Source organism: Triticum aestivum, chromosome 7B (assembly GCF_018294505.1).
Source record: "Triticum aestivum cultivar Chinese Spring chromosome 7B, IWGSC CS RefSeq v2.1, whole genome shotgun sequence".
Lineage (NCBI taxonomy): Eukaryota > Viridiplantae > Streptophyta > Magnoliopsida > Poales > Poaceae > Triticum > Triticum aestivum.
In genome coordinates, this window is record NC_057813.1 from 261,621,741 (window position 1) to 261,632,574 (window position 10,834).

The 10,834-nt window shown below is 41.4% G+C and overlaps 1 long non-coding RNA gene across 1 annotated transcript in view; it reads left to right on the forward strand.

The window, feature by feature from the left end:
• Positions 1–10,834, forward strand: part of LOC123160256 (uncharacterized) — a 26,541-nt gene that overhangs the window by 14,164 nt on the left and 1,543 nt on the right. The gene's annotated exons all lie outside the window — the stretch shown is intronic.

The window sequence follows — 10,834 nt, forward strand, 5'->3', positions numbered from 1 at the left end:
ATACAAGGAACAAGTAGCCTTCGCCACCTATTCCTGAATTAAGGGAATGCGAGAAAGATTTCTCTATGTCAATTCAAAACAAAACAAATGGATGACTGAATCCTATAAACGAAATTCTTTTGAGAAGAGCTTACACCTATGCTTCTATAAAAATCACCTATGTGGAACGGATGCTTCTACTTGGTCATCATAGACCAGCAAATCCATTTGAGAGCTGTCTTTCATTGATGGTAGTGTCCTTTCTTCACGCTCACCATCTCTGCAGAGCTTAACAAGATAATCCACACCAACAACCAAAGCCAACAAGCCTTCGCTCAGAAGATCTTTCGTCATCTAAGCTTTTAGTAACATTAGCTGTCATCAATAGGGTGGAACGAATTAACAAGTAGAAACCTTGCTTCAAGGTAGATTCTTACATGATTGGAGTTTTGTCTGGATCTAGGTACCTCAACTATTGGCCTTACATGGCCTGACATGGGTATTCCCTCTTTCTAGTCCCACTCTTCCCCAACAGATCTCCCTCACTGAGCGAGCATTCGACATTCCTAGTATGCTCCACTCATTCTACGCCAAGCACCCAATCACGGGATCAGAATCACACTCTAGATCATACCTTTCACGAAAGAAAAGGACAGGCAGCCGCTGCTAAACCAAGATCTCCATCTCTTGACTCCGTCAATCAATCTTACCTTATAGGGCACAAAGGTATATTTACCATACGAGATGTGTGCACCTACTAAAGGGAATAGAAAGATCTTGGGCACAAATACTCCACTTTTCACGAAAGACATAAATTCACCAATGATTGGTTGGACTAAATACTACATTTATTTTCTCAGAAGAAGGAAATTTGGCTGTGAGAATGATTTCTCGTATGTAGTCTTTCCTAGGACCATTCCAAAAGGATGCTCAGAGGTGGGTGGAGAAAAAGCTCAAAAGGCATACTTCCTGCGCTTTCAGAGGATCTAAATCAGTCTTCATCCTTTTGATTTACAAAGCCCCTCGCAATAAATATGTAAATTCGTTTCGTAGAAATTCAGAGATTTTCGATCTCCTCGAAAGAAAATGAGTTCGATCAGCAACACCGGTCTGCGCAGCACTAGGATAAAGACCTTCTTTTTACCCATAACCTTTCTCTGCAGCATTGGAACCAAGATCGGGCTTGGAATAGTTATGAGGTTCCCGTTCTATGTAACTAACACTAACTGAAGCTAACTGGAAGCTTTCTTCTCATGCGACTCTTGGATCGAAAAGAGGCTGCTGGACTGGACCATGGCTGAAACTGCCAGGCACGGACTAAAAGCTTTTATCAGGGATTCCTGAGTCAAACGACTACCATACATAGCATAGAGCTGGAAGCTGCACTAGTGTATAGAGAAGACTGGATGTGAACACGGGCGGACATTGGCTATGTATGGGGCACTCACTAATCACTATTAGCAGGAAACAACTAGCAGAAAGAAAGATGAACGCACTTTCGCTCCTTGCTCTTCAGCACATACTCACACGAGGGACTCTCAAATCTCTATTTCAGACCATAATCTTTTGATCCCTTTACCGAAGTGATTGATAGTAGGGCTAAAAAATCACAGGGCTTCTTCTATTTTTAGTGTGAACTCACTTCTATTCTATATCAAGATAGGGGCTTCAGTACATGGCTGACCGCCCGGTGGAAGACCTGGTTCTACCACACAAGGGCGGCTTTCGTAGTCCAAGATTATTTTCCTCATATGTAATTTCACCTCAATGTGGAAATGTTCGATCTTATTCCAAAATAGAAGGTCTTCATGAAGGTCTGTCTTGTTTTAGGAATATAGGTACTGAAGTTCAATAGCGGTAGGTACCAAGGAGAAGACGAGTCAGGGCCGATTGACAAGACTAGTTAGGCTGACCTTCCAGCCATACTCCATCCAATATTGAACGGAAGTGCTAAAGGTTTCATGTGATGCTGACCTCAATGAACCAGACCTTGAGAATTCGTTCATCCCTTCACTCTGACGATTGGTCGAGGACTTGGCCACATGCATGAGTGGGCCTGTTGCCGGGATGTCCCATTAAAAAGGCAGGTCCCATATTTGAAATACAAAAATAAGATCAGATAGCACTCAAGAGGTTTTTCTCCATATGAGAAATCCTTCACTCGCAGGGAATTCAAATAGATGTGTTGAAGATCATCAAAGAAAGGAAAAAGACTGAATTCGATCCATCTCCTCCCTTTTCTTTAAACCAAGAGCTACTCCTCCCTTTTCTTTTTTATGTAATTTCAATACGATTTCGTTTGTGTTCATGTTTTCAATTTAGAACCCCACGGAAGTGAATAGAAAAAAGAAAAATACCCCTATGATACGCCTTCCTTTACCTATTTCTAGATTGATTGATGTTCAATGGAGGGAAACTTGCCATTCCTTCTTTCCTTTGAAATTGTACATTTTTTTGATTTTGAACTAATTGTATCCTTTTTGTTCCCATCAAGCTTTCTTGCCTAGTGACTAAGGATTTTCACACTTGTTGTGTATATAAAAGATTTTCTCATAAAACACTAACAAAAGTGTTAGAGGGATTCACTTTCGATAAGAATCCAAAAGCAAGTTCCCTATACTACCTTCTTTCCCTCCTCTATTTCTGTCTTTAAGAGGCAGTGCATCCGGCAGGAATCAAACCTAATTTTTGACCCATTTTGCCTTTCTAGGTTGGTGGGCGCTTTCACCATTCAGCCATGGATGCTTGAGCGAGTGAACTAGGTTTTTATTTGAGAGCGAACTAGGTTTTTAGTGGTATTCCTTCTCGAGCTTCTATTTCTTCCGTTAAGGGAGATTCGGGAAAATATCGAATATGAAGACGTGTTTCCAGAACGAACAAGATACGGGTAGAGAAGGAGAAGTTAGCAAAATTAGACAAGATTGGAATGGGCATAGGAACATCTATTGATGTACCAGATCGGCTAATGCTCCCAGGTTGATGCGATGTATTCCACCAGTTGACTAGAGACTTTATTATTGGTATATCGATCGGTCCAGCACAGATTGAAATAGGAGCCAGTTCGACAGGAAGCTTTGGAAAACGCAGTGCTCCCAGGTAAATAAGGAACATGATGAATACAGAAGTTAAACGAGCATCCCACACCCGAAAGGTACCCCACATAGGCCTTCCCCGAAACCCCCCAGTCACTAATGTAAACAAAGTAGAAAAGGCACCAATTTCTATACCGGTTCCGGAAGAGCGAAGAAAAAGGGGATGTTTTGTTAATGGAAACAAGAAACTGTTTATAGCTGTCATGATATAAATAACTATACTCATCCGAGCCGCAGGAACATGTACATACGAAATACAAGAATTTCCACCTTGTTGAAGATCTGGTGGTGCTACCCGAAGACTTAAATGAATAGCCATTACTGTTAAGAACAACCGATGCCTTATGTGTATTGGATCTGCTCTTCTGTTAGCATGAACACATGAATGAGATTCTATTCCTCTTCCTTATTCTTCCTAAATAGAAACCCCCAACCTAGGTGCGGAAGTAAAATAAACCCTTGTTTGTACATCGCTGAACTTACATACCCGGGCCCGGCTCAACATTCTTTTAAAACAATCGAATAACGGCTTTTCCATGACTTGGCCATTCAATCGTGTGAACTAATCGAGACCGAAATTGGATAAAGAGATACAAAAGGAGAGGAATACCCAATCGATGAAAGCACATGAAACCCTTCTTTTTCTATAGAGGTACGGGAAACGGTTGGGGGCAATAAAGTAGGTGAAGTCGTTGGATTTTGCGAGCTGTTCCAACCACTGCTGGATGTGATTCCAAGAGCCGAACGAGAATGAATACCACACAGAAGAGTCAAGACCGGGCTCCCTAATAGAATGTTTAACCGATCCATTCCGGATCAATCAAATTGGTACGGAAGTTGTAACATGGGAAAAGCACAGAAAACATGACTTATTTGAATAACCCGGTGACCTACCAGGATTTTTGGCAAGCAATAAGCACTTAAATAATACAATTCGAGTGTACCAGATTCTTTATCATTTCGAGGAAAAGGTTCGGGAGGAAAGGGAAATAACAGAGGGATCCAAATTGAACCTAAATGGGAGTGACATGAAAAATCTTTTTCAAAACCTATCATTAAGGGTGTGACGACGATATACGAGAGGAATAAAAAAACTCGTGATTGGTGTGGAGGGGAAGATCTGCTTATGAAATTGTTCAAGAAAGAGTCGTCTCATTTCCTTACTTCTGCGTTCTTTCGAATTCTTTCACTTCGACGGCTGGCGCTACGCTAGCTTTGCATGATTAGCTCCGACAGAACAGGTACTGCATTTCCTTAGTTGGATCCGCTCTTTCTCTCTCGTGCAGTTGTTGCTTCCGGCTATTTATTCAGTCATCAATCAGCATTGATCTGGGTAGTTAGTCAGTCTCTCTCTTTTTGCCCGTCCTTCTCTATCTATGAAATTCCTAATTCAGGGAGTTTTCTTTCCAATATCTAAATGTTCATGCAAAGCAACAAACGAAATGCAAGAACTGTCACGCAGAAGTCACACAGTATGCTGATCGTTCTGAAATGATAAAAAGTATGGGATTTCATAAGAGATTCATACATAGAGATCTAAACTCATGGAAGGGCCCGGCCAGCAAACGAGATCACTTACATCCAAAGGACCATGCCAATCGAAGATGAACCATTCACCAAGCCGAGTATGTGCAAGACAAGACACAGCTAGATAAGTCAAATAGAAGATATTGCTTTTACATGAGCAACTCTTTTCTTCATGTGGGTACAGCCCACTTTTCCTTTGATGAAATGCGAACACAAACTCAGGCATCCAAGAAAGAAGTAAAGATCGAAATCGAAGCATTGTCATTGGGTTGAAGATCAATTCATACCGACAAGACTTTCCATTCATCTTTTTGTTGATATTTGGATTCCATTTTCAAATAAAGTCATCTTGTAGTTAGAAATCACCTTTAGAATCATCAGCCTCTGTCCCTACACTGACTCGCTTATCCGGGATCGATCCTCACTACAGTCCTTTATTTCGAAACAAGGATAGGTCTCTCGCGGAACGAGGTGTAGATTGAGAAGAAAGATGAGCGTATGGTCCATACTCACTCGGGTTCAAACTTATTTTGCAGGGAAAAATGGGTACATGCCTGTAGATCTTCTTCTCACAGCGAGCACTTGATTACAGAGCCTGATTCTATATATTATTTATGGATTATTATAGAATCTATCTTTTTCTGCAAATCATAGTGGGAATCCTATTACCGATACATAAACATTTTCTTTGTTGAAACAGAAAAGTGGGAAATTGGATAACTGATGACACGAGTTTCCTGTTCAACGTTCCGCTTTGCTCCACTGTTAGATAGGCAATTCAATAGTTACCGATGAAAGGATTTCCCCTTCTCTTAGCCAATTGACATTCTGCTTCAATAAGTCATGACCTTCACTCTCCTCAAGTGAGGAGGGCATATTGTTTGACCAACGAAAGCCTCACTAGTTCCTTCTTCCGGTTCACTATTCCCGTAGCCTGATACGAGTTATTTAGTTCGTGTCTCCTTGTTCTTGGGAAGAACCGAAGGTTCATTCGCGGCACTCGTAGACATAGTTGTATTTCAGACCCTCTTCTTTCCCTAGAAAGCTAATAAATCAAAACAAGAGAAAAGCAGAAGCGAAAACTCGAGTCGAAGAGTGGAGGTCGCTCGGTAAGTCGAGTTGATCAGTCCCATTCATTCTTGCCCGAAACAAGTGGGCTATTCATTCCGGTGCCACCTTTGTTCATTCGAGTCCATGTTCTCTATTTCCCAAAACCCATTCGTTCACCGACCCATGGACCAGAGGTTTAAAGCTTGGAATTGAGCTTTCTAGCTTTCTTTAGTACAATCTTTTTGCGAGAGCAACCCCTGATTCATTCCTAAGACTACACTCACAACTTTCTCTGTTCATGTTCTGGCATAGGAGATCTAGTGGTAGGATAGGGGACAGAGCTTAAGGGCTGCAGTAAACCTCATATGCGCGTGGCTCATCATAAGACCTTAGCCTGATGTCCTACCCAAAGACTTCAAAGGTAGTCATAGGACAACCTTTCCGAGTTCTAACTTCCAAACCTATAACTTGGTTTGCTTGCCTGCTTCCTATCTGACCTATCAATCAAAGAAATGTTCTAGTTCCACGATACGAGCTTGACTGTCGCTCTGAGACCATAGATTTCTTGGTTGGGGGTCCCTTTATCAAAGGCTCCCTTCCCTACTGATCATACAACAAATGAAGGTGGTTAGAAAGATGGCACATCGATCTTCTGTACACCTTGTTCATCCTGCGGAACGCAGAAAATCCGCCTTCCTTGGAAAAAAATCCTGACTCCGAAGTATCAAAGGAGACTTGGGTGGCGCCTTCTGAAGAGCCCTTCATTCTGCGACTCAGATAGGCTAGGATTCGTGTCTCAGCCGGAAGGGGTCGTAGGACTGACTTAGATAAAGTGTTAGAGGTACGATCTCCGAATCTATAAGCTTTGGCCTGCCTTCTTCCCTTATCTAATCTCTTAGGTAATAAGAAAGTGGTGTTAATTGTCACGCTAAGGAGCTGACCAGTGACATTTCTGTCTCAATTGAAGTCAACCTTACTATACTCGCTTGTAGGAGATCATCGCTTAGAAGGGCGTTCTTTTGCTAGAAAAACAAGAGTTTGAAGATCACCCAACCCACGAAAAGGTCAGAACTCTCGATCTAGCCCCACTTTCTATAGCAATTTATCGACATACCCTGCCACTCGATGTGTAGTGGGTTTGTTCAGTAGAGATGGGTAGAGAGCACAAGTATTGGAAGGAAAGTTTCACCCTTCTTAAAAGAGAAAAAAAGTCTGTATTGAACTATGATTTGAATTCGTTTCTTATTAGTTTCCAAGTGCAAAATGTTCATTGCCTTGATCAGAGCCTTTAAGCCTTTTAGAAGCGAGCATTTCCGCAGCTTCTATTTTTCCTAAAGCTAATGAACCGAATGGAAGAGAAAAACTTGGAATAAATAATAAAGAAGGAACCAACAAGAAAATAAAGAATTGTTCCAACCTCGGCTCGGGGTCTGTCTGGAAATGGAAAATAGGTCTCTCTCTCATCTGGTCTCCCCATAGTGACAAGAAAAACAAGTGAATAATTGGAATAGAACGAAATCGTCAACCAAAATCGGGTAGGATGTATTATAAAAGAAAGCCTTGCCTCACTCGCAAGTGAGGACCTCACCCCTCCTTCCTCATTTATTGAGAATGGAAAAAGACAATGTTAATTGCTTCCTCAAAACAAGAGTTCCACGGGCGGCTGCTCCTGAACGAGCTGCTCATGCTCAAACTGATCAACATAAAGTGGAAAGTGTAGTAGAGATATTTCTCGCAGTATGAGAAGGAAGAGAAGATCTAACCTATCTACTTGACACCTCCGAACCAACTTCATTCCTAGCTAAAACAGGAAAGCTGAAAGTACTCAAGCTTCAAACTCCTTGCTAACAGCCCTACCGATAAAAGGAATAATGCTTCAAGGACTATATGACTAGCTCTTATACGAGTTTCTGGTAAACCACTACTTGCGTAAAGTACTCCGCTCGCTCCCCTGCTCGTTCAAAGTATTCCACTCGCTAGGATCTTAGTAAATAAGCTTGCTCCTTACCTTTCCTTCCTAGCTTTGAGAGCAATACTACCTGTAATAACACAATGAACTTATCCTACTTAGGGAACAGGCTGACATAAAGGACAAAAGAGAAAGAGTTACACCCGGTCTAAAACCAGGTGGTGTTACTTTCCTGCTTCCACCTGAACCTGCTTGCAGGCCTTATAGAAAAGTCTTGTATAAGATAACTAGCTTGACAACAGGAATTCTCTAACTTACTTGTAGATAACGAACTTGCTGAAAGAGGTTAAGATAGTTTTCCGTTAATGGGGAGAGAGAAAAAGAGTCCTGACTTTCATAATTGGTAATCAGAGTCCAGGCTTCCTACACCCATATTTTACGACAACCTATGAACCGACTAACTCAACAGTTGGCCTTAGAGAAACTGTTCTAACTTATCCAAGTAGTCCTGATAAATGGCCATGATGAAATACTCTTCCTTTCCCTGCGGCACTCGCTTGAAGGACTCGAAAGCTGACTAATGCTGATAGGAAGAACTTTCAAAGTTCTCGTTAGTCCTTTCATTGAAGCTAGTGACATTATCTGACTCTATCAATTCATTTCTAACTTCTTTTTCTTTCATTTATCTCTTTCCTATCTATACAGTTTATTACCCCAAAAGATAGTGAGTTAGGCAAGCATGTGGGAAGTAAGCGAGCAGGGTGAGGCGGCGGCTTGTAGAAAATCCTCAATATCTATATCGGAGTCAGCATCCTTTTTGTTTGAGTTCTGCTATTAGCTTACGTCCTTTTAGCTAGTTCGACGTGTTTTCATTAGTCCTTCAAGCAAGTGAGCCAGTCGTGGTAGGTCTTTTTAGCCTTTAAGTAGTAGTCCTGTTCGAAAGATAGTTATCGTAGTGAAGTGAGTTATTATAGTTTTTTCGAGTTTCTTGAAGGCCAGGCAGTCAGCCAAGGAAGGAAGTCATGGTGTGGAAGTCTTCTAGTGTGTCTTCCCCTTCAAGCTCTCGAGTACACTAGGGGAGAGGTATCGAAAGTCAAAGTATAAATCAAAGTGAAAGTAAGAAGTATAAGTAGTAGGCTATCGATTAGGTTTTTCTACTTAATTAAGCTGCTTATGCAAAGTTTTAGAATTTTTTTCACATATGCATCGTTATTGGGGGCATATTTGTTGCTTCCCAAGGTAGTTAGTTCACCACACAGGCATGTTAGTACTAAACTGTAGAAAACTATTAAGTCATCCAATTCATGCCGCATTGCAAGATTACTCTATCACTCTATAAATGGTGTATATATATATATAAGTGTCTTCACTTCATCAAATGAAAATCAAAGAAATTGAGTACTAACACGTATTGCTATGGATGCTGCAAACAGGCTTTCGGCAGCAATTCCAGAAAAAAGGAATAGGTGTTTTAGCCAGGTCATCAAATCAGGGGGGATATGCTAAGAAGAAATCTATGGAAATCAGCATTCCAAGAACAATAAGTTGGCACTTTCTTTCATATATAAACTATTTACTGAGGGAAAAGATATGAAAAACTAGAGTGGAATCGATTGAATGCACTATCGTTATGCTTTGGCCAACCCTCTTTTCCAAGTTCCTCTTGTTTATCCAATCTGTATTCCAATCAGAAATCTAAGGTAAGATCAAGCCAAAGGGGAATCTAGGTACCATTGACACAGGAAATCAAGTATCAAAGGACCCGGGCAATAGGTTTATGACTGAACTGAAACTAGAGCAGGGAATAGAAGGATGCCTATGTTTCCAATACAGAAATCCTTAACAGAACAGAGCACAGACAATAGGGCCAACTATTGATCTTACTTTCCCTCAATAAATAGTTTGGATTGGATAAACAATCCTACTTTCATTCCAATCATAAAACAAGGGAAAAGATCAAGGGAGAAAACCCTTCCAAGAAAACTAGTACCCAAACCCTGACGAACTTGCATTTGTTGAGCGAAAAGAAGAGTTCAACAGGAAGAACGCATGAAGAGGTTGAGATGTTTGGATCTTGGCTAAATTTATAAGAGAAGAATGCATGTGAAGTATTAAAGGTACATTCGACTATATCTCATTCTATAGAAACCATTTCTCAATCTATAGAAACCATTTGCTTTAGGTAGACGTGATGGTACTTCCACTATTTTGGCATCTTATGGAACCCAATTCGAGATATATATATATATAAACTAGATCCTTGTTATTAGAATGATGATCTCTTGGCTATGACTGAGTCATATATTAATGGAAATGGTTTTCTCCTCCGAAAGTCCAAGTTGAGTCCAAGTAGTGGCAAACTAGAATCCTTCTTTTCTTTTTTCCTTCATGGTTAGTTTCAGTTCAAATGACGAATTGAGACAGAAACCAATGGATTCCAGTGGCTGGGGGATCCTATGTCTATAGATAGATTCAAGTACCATTCTATACCCCTTCCCTAGCATCCTATAGACCTGTTTTGCTAAGTGGGTCCTACTTAGCTAGTCGGCCTAGGGGGGATGCAATTCAAGAGACAAGTTCTACAAGTTCTCATGCCTGAGATCCCCGTATTGGTAACGGGGCTCATGCTGACTCGTTCAGAGAACAGATGTAACGCCCCAGATGTAACTTTCCATATTTGTATCCAACTCTTGCCGTCTCCGGCGCTAAGTTATATTTATTTCTCGGGTTGGGTCTTTGTCTCCATGTGTTGTTCTTCTTTTTCATGCATCTCTTATCATGTCATCACGTGCATTGCATTTGCATACATGTTCATCTCATGCATTCGAGCATTTTCCCCGTTGTCCGTTTTGCATTCCGGCGCTTCGTTCTCCTCCGGTGGTCATTTCTAGTCTTCTTTCATGTGTGGGGTTTAAACATTTCCGGATTGGACCGAGACTTGCCAAGCGGCCTTGGTTTACTACCGGTAGACCGCCTGTCAAGTTTCGTATCATTTGGACTTCGTTTGATACTCCTACGGTTAACCGAGGGACCGAAAAGGCCTCGTGTGTATTGCAGCCCAACACCCTCCAAATTTGGCCCAAAACCCACCAAACTCTGCTCCTTGTCCTAGAGCGTTCGATCACGATCGTGTGGGCGAAAACCGCACCTCATTTGGACTCTCCTAGCTCCACTTATGCCTATTTATACCCCCTCCATTCTGATCTCTTCTTCCCCCGTCCGAAACCCTAGTTTTAAAAAAAAAACAGATCTCCACCGACGGACGTGTCCGCCCCCG